Source organism: Podarcis liolepis (genome assembly GCF_965112155.1).
Source record: "Podarcis liolepis genome assembly, chromosome: 1".
Taxonomy (NCBI): domain Eukaryota; kingdom Metazoa; phylum Chordata; class Lepidosauria; order Squamata; family Lacertidae; genus Podarcis; species Podarcis liolepis.
This window is the reverse complement of record NC_139554.1, coordinates 108799385-108813795: the sequence shown is the minus strand read 5'-3', so window position 1 is coordinate 108813795 and position 14411 is coordinate 108799385. Positions and strand designations below refer to the sequence as shown.

Sequence of the window (14411 nt, the reverse complement as noted above, 5' to 3'; positions counted from 1 at the left end):
ACACTCCCTTTGAAGGAGCAGGTATGCAGCTGGGGGTACTTCTGGAGCCATTGCTGTTGTGGCCTTCTTGCCTTCCATCAGCTTCGGCTGGTGGCCTAGCTGCACACCTATTGGGACAGGGATAGCCTAACTTATGTTGTCTATGCTCTGGTAACCTCTAGGTTACTGCAACATGTTATACGTGGGGCTGCCTCTGAAGATAGTTTGCAAACTTCAGCTAGGGCAGAATTTGGCAGCCAGGTTGAAAGGGGTCAAAGTGTCAATTTCCAATACTCTTGCTGTATCTGTGGACATGATTGGGGAGCTAAAAAAAGTATAGCCAGTCTCCTGCAAGACACATAGCCTAATCAATCTAATAATCTAGACTAATAATCTAATAAAGGTTTCCTGCAACACTGACAGCAACTGGGTTTCATTTCTGATTTTGTTATCACTATTGGGATGAATATAAAGGTCAGAGAAATATGCTTTTTCAGTTTTCTTATTGCTTATGGATGCAATTCTACACACACACTCCACTCAGTGAAGCTTATTTCTGAGTAGATATGCCACCTAGGATTGCAGCCTAAGTGTCTTAAATCTGAGATAGCTGGAATAATTCCTTAGCTTATTCAAGCATGCTAGTTTCTGCTATAAATCTCTCTTTGCATCTCATCTCAGAGCATGGCTGAGAGTCATCTGCATAGCAAATAAACCTTTCTATTAAATCACATGCAGACATTTATCCAAGAGCTGGAGCAGAAGGCCAGGCGTTTGCTTGTACTGTCAATATAATACATGAAGCTGGTAGTGCAAGTTTCTGCAGTCAGGAGACTTTTTGCCTACAATTGCCCTTTCATTGGCCACAATGCTGAGATAACTTAATATTCTCAAAACCATAAACATTGCAATTATGCACCACTCTTAGTCCATAGCAGAATTTGAAATCCCAGGGCTGATTCTCTGTTATCCTCAGGCTGGCCTGTGGGCAGCTACTGAAGAGAAGAAGCTTTGCAGTCAGAACTATTCAATCATTTTGGGATTTCTCCTTCCACAGCAAGGATTGGGCTAGCATATCTCTGATACCAACCATTGTAAAAGTCCAGACCCTCCAAGTGTCCCTATTTTCCAAGGACAGTCCTGGATTTACAGAACTGGGAAGATGCTTGAAAATGGAATAAGATTTACTGAGTCTCAGCCCTAACCCTGAACTACAGCTGTCTATTCTAGTACTCATGTGCATTACTAATACTGTAATCAAAGATTTACTAAGCCCATGAATTAATTTACAGCTAGCAATAAGCCAAATAGGTTAATTAATTTCATTATATGCAACAGGCATTACCTCATGTTTGATTTAGAGGGATTACCTCTTGTGACCAATATGCCTTATAAGTAGCCTCTACGCAGCATTGGGTATATTTATACGGTATACTGTATTTATACAGTCCCATTACTCAGAATTGCTCAACGTCTTGAGAATGCTTATATTTGGCTTCTTCTTCCTCTGTCGAATTCTGTTCTTTGCTACAGTAGGGAAAATTAGTAAGAGTTTTACAAGCAAACTATGTCAGATTCTCAATGAAGGAAGGAATCATTGTGTAAAAGCTTTCAAACAATAATGAAAGCTTTCAAACACTAATGAAAGTCAAGAAATATGGAGAAAAAGAATTTGATGTATTTTATCATTATTCCCATGAGTCATAGATGGTAGACTAAAATTATTGTAAATGCAGGCATCTGCGTTCAATGTGTTTATTTGCACATTATTTGTGGCTTAATAATTTATTTATTCACATAGAAGGCACACTTAATTTCAGGATAGTTATGTTGGTATGTTTTAACGAAAACAAAGAAGAGTATTTGAAGCAGAAGTGGGTACCCAAGCAGAGATGCAGCCAGATCCCTGGGTCTGCTCCTTACCATGACCTGTTCATCTGAGTGGGAAAGAGTGTTTGATGTTGTACAAAGTGTGTCGTTGTAGCACCTTCCTCTGCCAGAAGATGGGGACACAATTGCATCATGAATTTTGAGTCTTTGATTACTTGTCAATCAAGGCTTTTAGATTAGCTGTGCATTAACCTTCTTTGCATTCTTCTGCTGGGATTACTGAGTTGTGTTTACCTTAGCTTTCTACCTGAGGTAGAATTTGGCCCTCACCCAACAACAACAAAAAGTTTCTCACCTCCCAGCCTTTATTGCATCATCCGTTTTTGTGAGCCAAAACCCACTTCACCAGATGCCTAAAGTGGTCACCTAAGTTGCTTCCAAATTCTGCTGCAGTTCAGTTACAATCTGATATGACTCTAACAAGCCATTTGTACACAGCAAAGACATGTCGGATAGCTACTCCTTATTAGTGAATGCTTGCTCCTGAAACCATGCTGATATGGTAGAGCTAAGGAGTTGCCCAGAGACAACAGTCATTAATATGCTGAAATAAATCTGATGGAGTTAGATCAATTAAGTGGAGTGTTCAGTCAGGCCATTTGTGACATCTCCAACAAACCAGCTGGACTGACTTACACATTAGCCCCACTGGTGATCTTCATACCTTCTTCTGATGCAACTGCAGAATATGCGAGTGGCTGCCTGGGCAAGACAGCACCATGGACCTGGGCTTCCAGCAAGGGAGGTCCGGAGGGTGGCAACATGAGAATGGGCCTTTTCCACAGTGACACCCCATTTGTGGAATGCTCTCCCCAGGGAGGTTCGGCTGGCACCTTCATTATACACCTCTAGGTGCCAGGCAAAGACATTCCTCTTTAACCAGGCGTATGGCTGATTGACATCCAATGCCCTTTTAAAACGTGTTGGGGAGGAGTGGGGATTTTGGGTTGTTCTTATTTTTATTATGTATTTTGTGTTTTTATATTGTGAACCACCCCAAGACCTGCAGGTATAAGGCAGTATAAATACTACTACTACTACTACTACTAATAATAATAATAATAATGGTGAGTCGCAAGGTCAGGATGGAATGAGTGCACCAGCAGAAATTCTGGATTGGCCTGCACTGTCCCAGTCTCTCCACCACTCTGCCCTGGTCTATATTGCTAATGGCAGCAACAACACTACTGGGAGACCAGCTCTGCCGTGTTGTCCCAGTCATGTGTCTCCACTCCTGCTGCAGACCCAAACTGTTAGGATTTGGGGGCGCTTTGTGGGACTTTCACTCAGTGGTGGTAGCAGCAGCAGCAGCAGCAGCACATACAGCAATTGTTGCCGCTGTTTTAATATGTCACCGTCATAAGGCATTCTACTTCTGCCCAGATCAGATGGTCAGTTAGCATGCTCTCTGTGCGATGGTAAGTAACCAACATTTGCCAATACGTTAGTTAGCATCTACTTTTGCTTTAGGGTCTGTTTCTCAAAGTAATTCAAGATGCTGAATTTTGACTGAACATTAGGAATAACTACCAGGTGGTGTGTAAGCTGTTTGAGTGTGGAGCAGGCTGCCTGGGAAAGGGATGAATTCTCTTTTGCCAATGGTTTTTAAGCGGAGCCAGAGGCAGGAGGGACATCTACCAAGGGTGCTGTAGCATTGGATTGTCTGCATTTTTAGGGAGTTGGACTTTATTACCTTTGAGGTCACTTCAACTTTTTGACTCTAAAGACTAGATGTCCATCCTTGGTGCCACATTGTTCTTCAGTACTCGAAGGATCTTAATGGTCCTAGGATACCCTGGGATGCATTCATGAAATGCATGAGTCTTGGGAGAAGGGAAAGTCACCAGAAGGGCACCATTTATGCACAGCCTTTCATTTGTTTTGATTGCTACACTGAGGCAACAACACCTAGAGGAAAGATGGAGAAGTGAGAAGAAGATCCTATTCTCCACTGGTACACTGTGTCTCACCCGTCACCTTCCTTCCCTTCATCTTAATTAAAACTTGTTGGGGCTCAAAGCTAACTGGAGATCACAGCCTCTGACTTGGCTCCTTTCCTTCTCTTTAAATTGTTTTTTTGATCTATACAAACAGTAACCAGCCATAGATTTTTTTAAAAATAAAAATAAAACAACAATGAGCACAGTGCCTTCACAATCACAATCATCTTACATTATACAACAGTATTGACAACGGAGCCAATTACCCCTCCCTGGGAAGCCTCTCAATGGGTTCCTCTGGTTGTGAATACCCAGTGGTGAGAGAAATGAACTCCATATGATCACATCTATTTCTCCCAGAGCTAAGCGCTGGCGCTGAAATAAGTTCATTTAGCTGTGCCTTCAAAAGGCAGGCTCAGAATTAGTTCTGGTTCTAGCTAGGGCCATTGGAGAAATGTGAGGGAAAGGGAAGACTAAAAAGCGGAGGGAGGAAACCTGGAAAGGCAATACTGATTAGAAAAGAGAGGGAAGGAGAGTGGGTGGCTTGGATCTAAGAGGGATATGTAAAATCTCTGTCACGCAAAAGTGCTGAACAATTGAAAATGGCAAAGTGAGGAAGAGGTGGTCAGAACATTGAAATCTGTCTTAGATTAAGTCAAGGTATTTGGTCCATCTGGTCTGGTATTATTGGCAAGGACCAGCAGCCGCTCTCCAAAGTCTGCAAACCTCTTTTCCAGCTACATGAAGTTGCCAGGGACCAAATCTGTGGCTTTCTGCATCAAGGCATGCACTGTACTGCTATGGCACTTCCACAAATATGACAAGAGGGAGACTTGAGTGAGGGAAGCGAGATGTCAGGATGAAGAACTTAAGGACGGACTAAGAGAAGAATGGCCCAGGACAGGAAAGGAATGCTAACAAACTGTGCAATACAGGGAAAAGTCAATAATGGAAGGAGTGGAGAGAGAAAGAGAGAAGGGGATAATGCCAACAGAGTAAGTGGGAAAGGAGAATGTTATCAGAATAAGCAAATAACGAACCAGTCGCCTCTTTGTGGCATAATTATTATTTTTTAAAAAGAAAATGATTAGGCAGTAGAGTAGTCCATAATACGTGGGTGATGGGAAGGTAACCTCAAACGGGAGGACCACACCTGGCGAGGAAGCTCTGAAATATTTGGCCTACTTTCTTGCATGTTCCTGTAGCAAAGGCCATGTCATGTGTGCATGGCAAAAAAGAGAAAGAAAAAAGGATTTTGCTGAGAGCTTTGGCAGCCAGAGTATTTCAGATGAAAGAAGATGAAAGATATTCTGCAGTATCTGTTGCCGTCTTGTCTTTTCAGTCAATCTGGCTGTGTGTGTGTGTGTGTGTGCATTGCCGGGAGGAACACAGCTACAAAGCTGTTGATTCAAGGCTAGCTTTTAAAAACCGGTACTTCTCATTTATTCATTCTCTGTGCCAGTAGGTGGAGCTGCCACGTTAGGTGCTGCCTCCCCCCCCCCTCCTTTCTCTTTTCTGTCTCTCCTCCTCTCCCCCCGCTTTCCTCCTCCCCACCTCCTAATGAGCTGTTTTCTGATATATGTTGGGTACCATAGAGTGAGGCTGAGAACAGGAAGCGGAGGCAGAAGCAAAGAGGATTCTGGAAAGGTCTCTGTGTTTTCCTTTTTTTTTTCTCCACTGAGCATGCAGAAATCACAGTGAACACATCTATGCATCCATACGTCCAAAGCGTTATAGTCAGAGACTTGGATCATTACAATAAAGAAGCCTTTTGCACGGTCCTGCTGGCTGGATGCTGTGCTGTGATTTGTGTCACTCCCTTTTCATCAGGTAAGCTGGCAAGCCGTTTGCTCAGGCTAGGCGCTGGGCTCCTAGCAACCTGACATCTTCACAGAAAACACTGGATCCGATTTTAGCCTCCGGTTGTTTTACAGATAAATCAAAAGGGAAACCGGGGAGAATTTAAAGCCATTTTGAATTGCCCAGTTGTGATGCTGAGCTGTTGTGTAGTTGTGATCGTGTGTGTGTGTGTGTGTGTGTGTGTGTCCCCTTTCCCCCTTCTACCTTCTTATGGCTGCAATCTGATACATGCTTACTTGAGAGTAAGCCCAATTGACTTCCCAAGGGCTTACGCCTGAGTAGACATGCATACAACTGTGCTGTGAAACCTTACAGTGGCCTGTACTGTAAATATTCCATCCCCCCCCCCTCATCCCTGTGGATGGGATCAACTGGTAAAATGTGGATTTAATTCAATAAATAAACCCAGGGAGTGCATTAGATCTATGGTGGAGGTCATGTTACTCCTAAGGGGGAAGAAAATGAACTACTGAGGGTTAGTATTTTGTTTCATTTCATTCTGATCAGTTTTAGTATGTCTATGGAGCTCATACATCCATGTGTCACAGGGAGGAAATGTATATATAGTATTTATCTCTTGTATACTATTTTCAGACGTGTAGCTTTCAGAATATGAATCCCATGTCCTAATATTTCTGGATGTTTCAATAATATGCATCATATCTATATATTTAACATGGTTAGATATGTTTTTTGAGGGGAGGAATAGGGTATTCAGATGAAGAGAGAAGGCCCCGTTTCAGGCCATAATATGAACTCTTCCCCCACCCCAGTTGCCTGGCAAGTTCTATTAAAAAGCAAGCTATCACAAATATTTTAACAGTTATGCCCTCTAAGTTGATATCCATTGATGTACTTCCTTTGACAATATTAATAATTATTTGTTGTAACTAAGTAACGCAGCTTTGAATCCAAAAGCATAGGCTGGGCCATGTAGCTGACAAAATCAGATCAATTTTACTTGTGGGTGTTGAATTTGTGGGCTTGTAAATTAAATAGAATTGTGTCTTATTTTTTTGTTTGTTTGTTTTGTTCTCATGGAAGGCTGTGATATAGAAATGATTGTTTTCTTCACATTAGCTTTGGAATAAAAGGGTGTTGCCAGAATAGGGGGCTGTCCTGGCCAAGCAACAGGAGTTTCCCAAATGATGGCCTAGACTGAGATTACTTGAAGAGTAGCCTTTATGGATAATTATTAAATAACATAAGGCTGTGAGGATTAATTAACTTCGTTTTTGTACAACATCTGACAGCTTCGAGTAGGGATCACCTACAGATATTTCCTGACTGCACTAAATAATAGGAGGTGACAGACAGTTTTATACTTCATGTTGTTGTCAATATGGATTTAAATACTTCTGGTTTTGCTTGTACTGACACCTTACCACAGTTTGCTTGTCATGGATCTTCATATCTTGGGAAGCATGGAAAAAAGAAGCCCAAGGAATGTCAGTTTTTTCTTGAGCTATTTGCCGTTTTAGCCTGCCTGTATTATGAAGTTGATTGCGCTTTGTGGTTCTTTATCCCTTTGTACCAAAGTTTACTGTTTCATTTTGTCCAGCTGCTTAATTCCAGACATCTCTGTAGTTGACTTTTTGAGGTGTCCCTACTCTGGAGCACAGGCTTGGAAACTGTGGCCTACATGTCTGTATTGACGTCTGTGTCTACAAGCAGCCTTTAGTCTGCAAAATGTCTTGGTTTCTTTTTTAGCCAAGGGCAAGAGTAAGAAAATGTGTCATAAGCAGCATGGATCAGTGATGGGAGCCCATTGCTAATTAGTTATGTCTGCTCTCTGTCAGATTTTTATCCTGAGTGTGAATTATTACTGCTAGGATACTTAAGATATCCAGATGATCAGCTCAGGGCATGGGCCTACCATATTTTCAGGATGGCTCTTTACGTCTTCGTTCAAAGGTAGTAGTGTGACATTTGGCATTTATATTAATCGCTGGTGAGGAGGGCAAGCCTTGCTGTGGACTGGAGACTATAAGAAGGGTGACCAATTAGCCTGGAAAGACAGTACAGTGGTACCTTGGGTTACATATGCTTCAGGTTACATACACTTCAGGTTACAGACTCCGCTAACCCAGAAATAGTGCTTCAGGTTAAGAACTTTGCCTCAGGATGAGAACAGAAATCGTGCTCCGGTGGCACGGCAGCAGCAGGAGGCCCCATTAGATAAAGTGGTGCTTCAGGTGAAGAACAGTTTCAGGTTAAGTACAGACCTCTGGAACAAATTAAGTACTTAACCCGAGGTACCACTGTATTCACACATATAATGGCATGGTCCCAAGGCCCAGAGAGTGAGTACAGACAACCATACACCGAGTTGTAGTAGCATGCACGCAACAACTATGTGATAAACCAGTAGTTTATCATATCCTGCAGCGTGGCAAGGACAATTTTGCCACGCATCCCCATCCAATCAGAAACCTGGGAATGCAGGAGAGTGCTGGCGTTCCCATCACAGCTTGTTGTAGGCTAGCATCATAACATGAGGCTCAGCCATATGTTTCAAGAGGCACTGGGTCAGCCTAACAGTTTTCACATATTGAGGCAATGCTTATTTATTTAGCTTAGCCTATGTTTCCAATGTGGTTTGTGGATGGATTTAAATAGACGTCACTGTGCAAAAGTAAAACACCAATCAGCAAAACTTCATAGGAGTGGTAGCAAAACAAGAAACAATTTCCAGTGAGAAGATTACAAGGGTGAAGATCACCCTTGTATTTACCCGGCTTTTTAATTGCACTTTAAGCTAACCTTGGGTGTCTATGGCCTAGCATAGTTTAATCTTTTAAACCATTTATGCTAGTAAAGAGGGGGAAATAGGCAATTTTTTAAAACACTTGTCATTTATTTTAAATACTACATACTGTATCATTTTTAAAAAATAGTTTCTTGTTTATAAGCTACCCAGAGAATATTTATTGTTTATTGCTATCTAAATTTTGTGTTTTTTATATTGTATCTTTATGTCATGAAGTGCCCTGAGATCTGCAGATGAAGGGCAGTATACAAATTTTATTATTATTCATAATGATACTTATACAAATCAGCACATGGACAAAGTCTCAGGGTATGATATATTGTTGCTATAAAAGGGCAAGAGGCCCTCATCCAGTGCTTTGACTGATAAATTATCCTGCCTCAGTCTCGTGCTTGTGTGGTGAAATAGTAATCTAAAGCTTGATCCTTTAATTCACATCCCATTCTGATCAATGAGGCCTGTTCTCATTTACAGTGGTACCTCAGGTTACAAACACCTCAGGTTACAAACACTTCGGGTTACAGACTCTGCTAACACGGAAGAAGTACCTCGGGTTAAGAACTTTACCTCAGGATGAGAACAGAAATTGCACGGCAGTGGGAGGCCCCATTAGCTAAAGTGGTACCTCAGGTTAAGAACAGACCTCCGGAATGAATTAAGTTCATAACCAGAGGTATCACTGTATCTCCGTAGAACTGGTGCCATCCCTACCCTTGAGGCCACTGGACCCTGCTCTTTCCCGCTCCGCTTTCCCACCCACCCATCCTTTAGTAATTGTGGCTATCTTTGCAACAACAACAAAAAGTCAGTTTATGATTTCTTCTGGCAGCAGCTGCTCTCAAAGTAGATCATAGGGGGGAGAGGCAGGTCACAATGACATCTTATTTTCCCTTTATCAGTGAGGGAGTGAGGCTGCAAAGGATTGAAATCTTGTGCTTGGTTGTACATGAATAAACCCTAGTGGAAATAAGTCTGGCTTGAGTTCCAAGTATAGGATTGCCACTCTCATATGGTGCCCATCTCTGGACCTCCGCTCCTAGGTTGACTCATGGACCATTTGCGCAAAGCATCCTGATAAATTCGATCCCTAGTCTTAGTTAAACTTTGCCTGATCTCTGTATTCTCAGCAGAAGACATTTCATTTCTCTAAATCTGCATCCCTTGCCAACCATGTTATTCTTGAGGACTACGTCTGGAAATGAAGTAGTACAAGATGGGAACTGAGAAACGAGAGCTTTCTTTTGTTCCTCCTTAAATCTCAGAGCCTGAGAGAAGGGGGCACTTACAGGAATATGAGCAGCTCACACTTCTATTGCCTACGTCTACTGCAATGTTTGAATATCACTGTCATATGTTGTAACATCCAAACTGGCTCATAGCATGCCAATAGAACGGAGTGTGTTATGAGTCTAAAGCAGTTTTTTAAAAAACCAATAATCAAGTTGGCTATTCATAATTACTCGTACCAAATGGTGGCTCCATATTTAAGCAAGTATTTTCCACAGGCCTGTTCAACACGTCTTCCTGATTTTTTTCTCTCTCCCCCACCTCCTAATTCTCAAGATGACTGTCTTAAATGTAAATAAAGTGATTTCATCTTCTGCACCGCAAAATTTGATCACATGCACTAATTATTGCTGCTTCTTTTCAGTTAAGACAGGAAAAGGGAATTGCACATTGCTTAACATCTGAGGTGATTGTGGGAGTTAGAACTGATGTAATTATTTTCATTCTTATAATTGGTGATGTTGCCAGTTAAGTGTGTGTGTGTGTGTGTGTGTGTGTGTGCCTCAAAATAAAAAAATGACCAAGTTGATGAAACATTGGCTTCCAGATATCAGATGTGATATCTGATAGCAGAAATTCTGTCACTACCCACCCCTAAGCTTTGAGTAACAAATTTGCATCAAAATCCCATTGTAGAATCAAAAGTTGACCAATTCTTTATGGGTTTCCGTAGTTTGTCTATTTCTTTAAGGTAACCTATTTTAATGGAATATGTAGCATTAAAACTGCATAAAACCTTAGTCATTTTCACATAAGCATATTTAATAGTAAGAGCTGTTTGAAAGTGGAATTTGCTGCCAAGGAGTGTGGTGGAGTCTCCTTCTTTTGAGGTCTTTATGCAGAGGCTTGACAACCATATGTCAGGAGTGCTCTGATGGTGTTTCCTGCTTGGCAGGGGGTTGGACTTGATGGCCCTTGTGGTCTATTCCAACTCTATGATTCTATGATTCTAATATAATGTCACATGGCATCATGGGATTGGTACTCAGGCATCCTGATGCTTAAAATGTTTACTCAAAAGTAAGTCTCGTTGAGTTCAATGAAACTTATATTGAAAGAAGTATGTTACATTTACACACATAAATTCACACAAATAATGAGTCATTTTTGTGCATACTTGTTTGACCCTGGCACACAAACACACAAATTATCATGGGATTTGTTGAGATTACAGGAGACAATTCACTGTGAAACTGAGAATATAGATTGTTTGGCACAAAAGATTAAAACATCATAAGCAACAGAGATCACAAAATGCTTAGTAGTTGTTGAAGTGAGGTAACAAAAAACCCCACCCTGATTCATTCAGGCAAGGTGTGTGTTGAATTCACAAAAACCTTAGTGAATCTGAGGATTATTTAGATCATTGCTATTTTTATAGAAAAAGAGGTGCCAGAACTCACCATGAACACCTCTCTTGTTCTCTTATAACAGCAATGGCATCCAGCTGAGAGGTGCCAGAACTGAGTTCTGGTGAGTTCTGGCTGAAAAGAAGCCCTGATTTAGACCAATGACAACTAACAGGTATAATCTGAATTCCAATTTTAGCAAACTCTGAGGTAAATTCTAATTAATTTTATGGGTTTTTTTTAAAAGGAGTTAAAGAAGATCACACTGTGCCTGCTGTTGAAATGTTCCTATGAAGAACTTTGTGGAGAAATTTGGACTGAAACAGCAGTGACACAATAAATGCTATTGTTCATCACTGTTGTGTTTAGGTAGGGCTGCCATACATCCGGGTTTTCCCTGACATGTCCAGGAATCTGGCTGTCAAAATGGCATCTGGTTGGTTTTTTGCTGAATCTGCAAAATGTCCATGAAAACCCGGACATATGGCAAGCAGGGTGAATTTTCTTTTAAAATGCTTAAATAATCCAAAAAAGCTCAAAAACATAATGGGGTGTGTGTGCTCAACAACTTTGTCCAATTTTTCACTTTTGGGAATATGGCAACCCTAGTTTAGGGGTGTTTTCAAAAGGGCAATCCATAAACCACAAGCCTTACTTCCCAACCTTGCCGTAGAGTTTGACCAGGCCTGGGCAGGCCGGGTCTTCCTGTTATATACCTGCTGGTATTGACAAGGCATCTGACCCTCACCTGAATCTCATAGCTCTCCTGACAAGTGCTTCGGTATGCAGCCGCAGTGTGGAAATAAAGGATGAGATTGCCCACCAGATGCCAGGCACTCTACTATTCAAATTAGGCCCCAGTGGTTTTGTTACAATCTCCTTCTCAATTAAGTAATCAATTTTAATCTAGAATTTAAATTGTCAAAACTTTCTTATTTGTTAATTCGAGCAAGTAAACTACTGCTCTCACTTCTTTACAAACAGTATTTCTACCTGCAACACACTTGAGCAAACCTGCTCCTCTTCCTTTCACAGATATTTTGTTGCCATTTGCAACTGTAGCTACCTCTGATGAGTTATCATTTAACTCTAGGGGAAAATAATTAGCATCACACTTCATGTACATGGAAGTTGCCGAACCAATTACCGTAACCAACTAGAAGGATTACCGTTAATAGCACCAGTTTTCCTATAACTTGATATTGCTGGATAGTTTTGATGAACTGCAAAAACATTTTTAGTTTGCTTTCTGTTGCCACCCTGGAACTTTTCTTTATTAGTACCACTTTGTTTTGTACGATTCCTTGCAAATGAAGGAAAATAACTTTTCTGCTTGTGTAAGTTGATAATATAATTTTGGTTACTGAGGACAAACAAGATTGTACAAAAACAAGATTGGGTGCAGGCCTGGCCAGGACATAGGCGTCCTGACTGTGACAAAGTGACCTGTGTGATTGATTGCTTGCTTACTTGATTAACAGCTGTTGGGAACATCAAAGTCCCTGCTCTCCCTTCTTATGGTCTTTGTACTGGACCTGGAAACTCCAATAGAGAGCATTCCATGTCAGGAGCTACACGGAGCAGGGCCTTTTCACTGGTGGTGCCCATTGTATGCCTCACTCTTCCCAGACTTGCTTTCTTTTGGCCTGTATTTTGGAGCTTTATAATTTAGGAAGACTTTGGAAGAACTGGTTGACAAGTCTTATCAGTCGCTGACGTATGAGCAGATTTTAATTGCTGCTATTCTGGGCTTCTGGTGCACCAGGGTTTACACCAGCATAATAGAATTGGCCAGGACACCAGAAGGGATACAATTTATGAGCTTTCTCCATTATCTGCACAGCAGGGGCTGTTCAGTCAACAGTGCAAAGGCTAAGCTGAAGCATTTCCTGATGGTTACCTGCTTTCAGCAATAGATGTCACTGTTTGGTAGTACCCAATTAGTTAGCTGTCAGATTCTAGAGCTCCCTATTGGTGGCTCTTAGGTAATTCACAAAATACAGAGTCCATTCGTAAACCACAGTGTTCATTCATAAAGCAGTAACATAAATCTCTGTTGCTACATATTGGGTGTATATTTCAGCAGTTGAACGTACAGGTTTATGGCCATGCTGTAGTGTAGTGCTTATGCGACTGTGAATAAAATGTGGCTGGGCTTATTGTCTCGGGGTTTGGGGGGGAAAGGTGACAAAACTGATTTCCAATAAGTGCCCCCCTTTATTTCCATAACAAGTCCTTGAGTCTGTACTCTGAATAGTGACACCAGGGACCTAGAAGGTGCAGGGCTTGTGAGTCCAACCCCTGCACAGTCTCATCAGGGCTGACTTTAAGGCAATTGGAGCAATTTGGAAAATTGGGCCCCGCGAGCTGCCCCTAAGGGCAATCTAGATGGATTTTATTTATATCTATAAGATTTTGCAGACTTTGGCTGTGAACTGGGGCCCTACCAAAAATAATAATAATCAAGTTGCGCCCCACTGCTTCAAACTGGGCCCCGCTGGCTAGCCCTGAGTCTCATAGTTGCTGGTCCTGAGTTGCCCTGCCCTTGCATGGGCTTGCTATTTGGGGAGAGGGGAGACTGCACACTGGGGAGCGGGCGGGCTGGCGAGGCCCCCTACATTTAGAGGCCCTAGGCTTCAGCCTACTTAGCCTATACATAAATCCGGCACTTACATGGATTAGTCTGTTTTACAATCCAGTAGCTCTTCAAGGCCAAAAGGCATGGCAAGAGAGCAGCAAACTATCACCATAGTGCGCCACATGATAGCGCTGACCACAAGGCTATACCCTCACAGAAGTGGAGACTCGCCTGGTCATCTGAAGGCAATTTTTGCTTAACAATAGATAACCAGATGAGAGACAGCTTTCCATCCTGAATTAGAACATTAGCATACCACAACCCCTTTTAGAGTTTGAGGAAGAGACTTCTGCTTCTTTTGTGTGTTAACTGGCATTTGCAATAACTTGGATTATGTTTACATTCTGTTCAAATGCTAAAAGTGTTATGGAAATGCTAAATATTATCATTTGTTGGCAGGCTTCTGAATTCCTAGTTTACAGTATTTAGACCTGTGGGAGTTATGTCTCCCATATTTTCGGTTTCGTCTCCAATACTCATTCTGCTTTGAAAGCTGAACGCAAACCCGTTTCATGGCTAAAGAGTTGGTAAGATGGCAGTCCTCCTTAAACCTGCATAGTAGTGAAGGTTTGCTACACAAGATAGCAAATGTTGCAGAGAAAGCCAATTTTCCAGTCAGGTTCTGTTGGGAACATTGGCTTGAAAATTTGACCCATGCCATACTTCTAAGTGAGATTCCTAATACGTATGCCCCAAAT

General features: G+C 41.7%; 1 protein-coding gene across 1 annotated transcript in view; it reads left to right on the top strand.

Moving 5' to 3' along the window:
* Positions 1-5338: 5338 nt before the first annotated feature.
* LOC310703421 (sodium channel protein type 2 subunit alpha-like) overlaps positions 5339-14411 on the top strand; it is a 71004-nt gene continuing 61931 nt past the window's right edge. The window contains exon 1 of the mRNA XM_083495796.1: positions 5339-5639. The gene's annotated coding sequence lies outside the window, so the exon portion shown is untranslated. The remainder of the gene's footprint in view (positions 5640-14411) is intronic.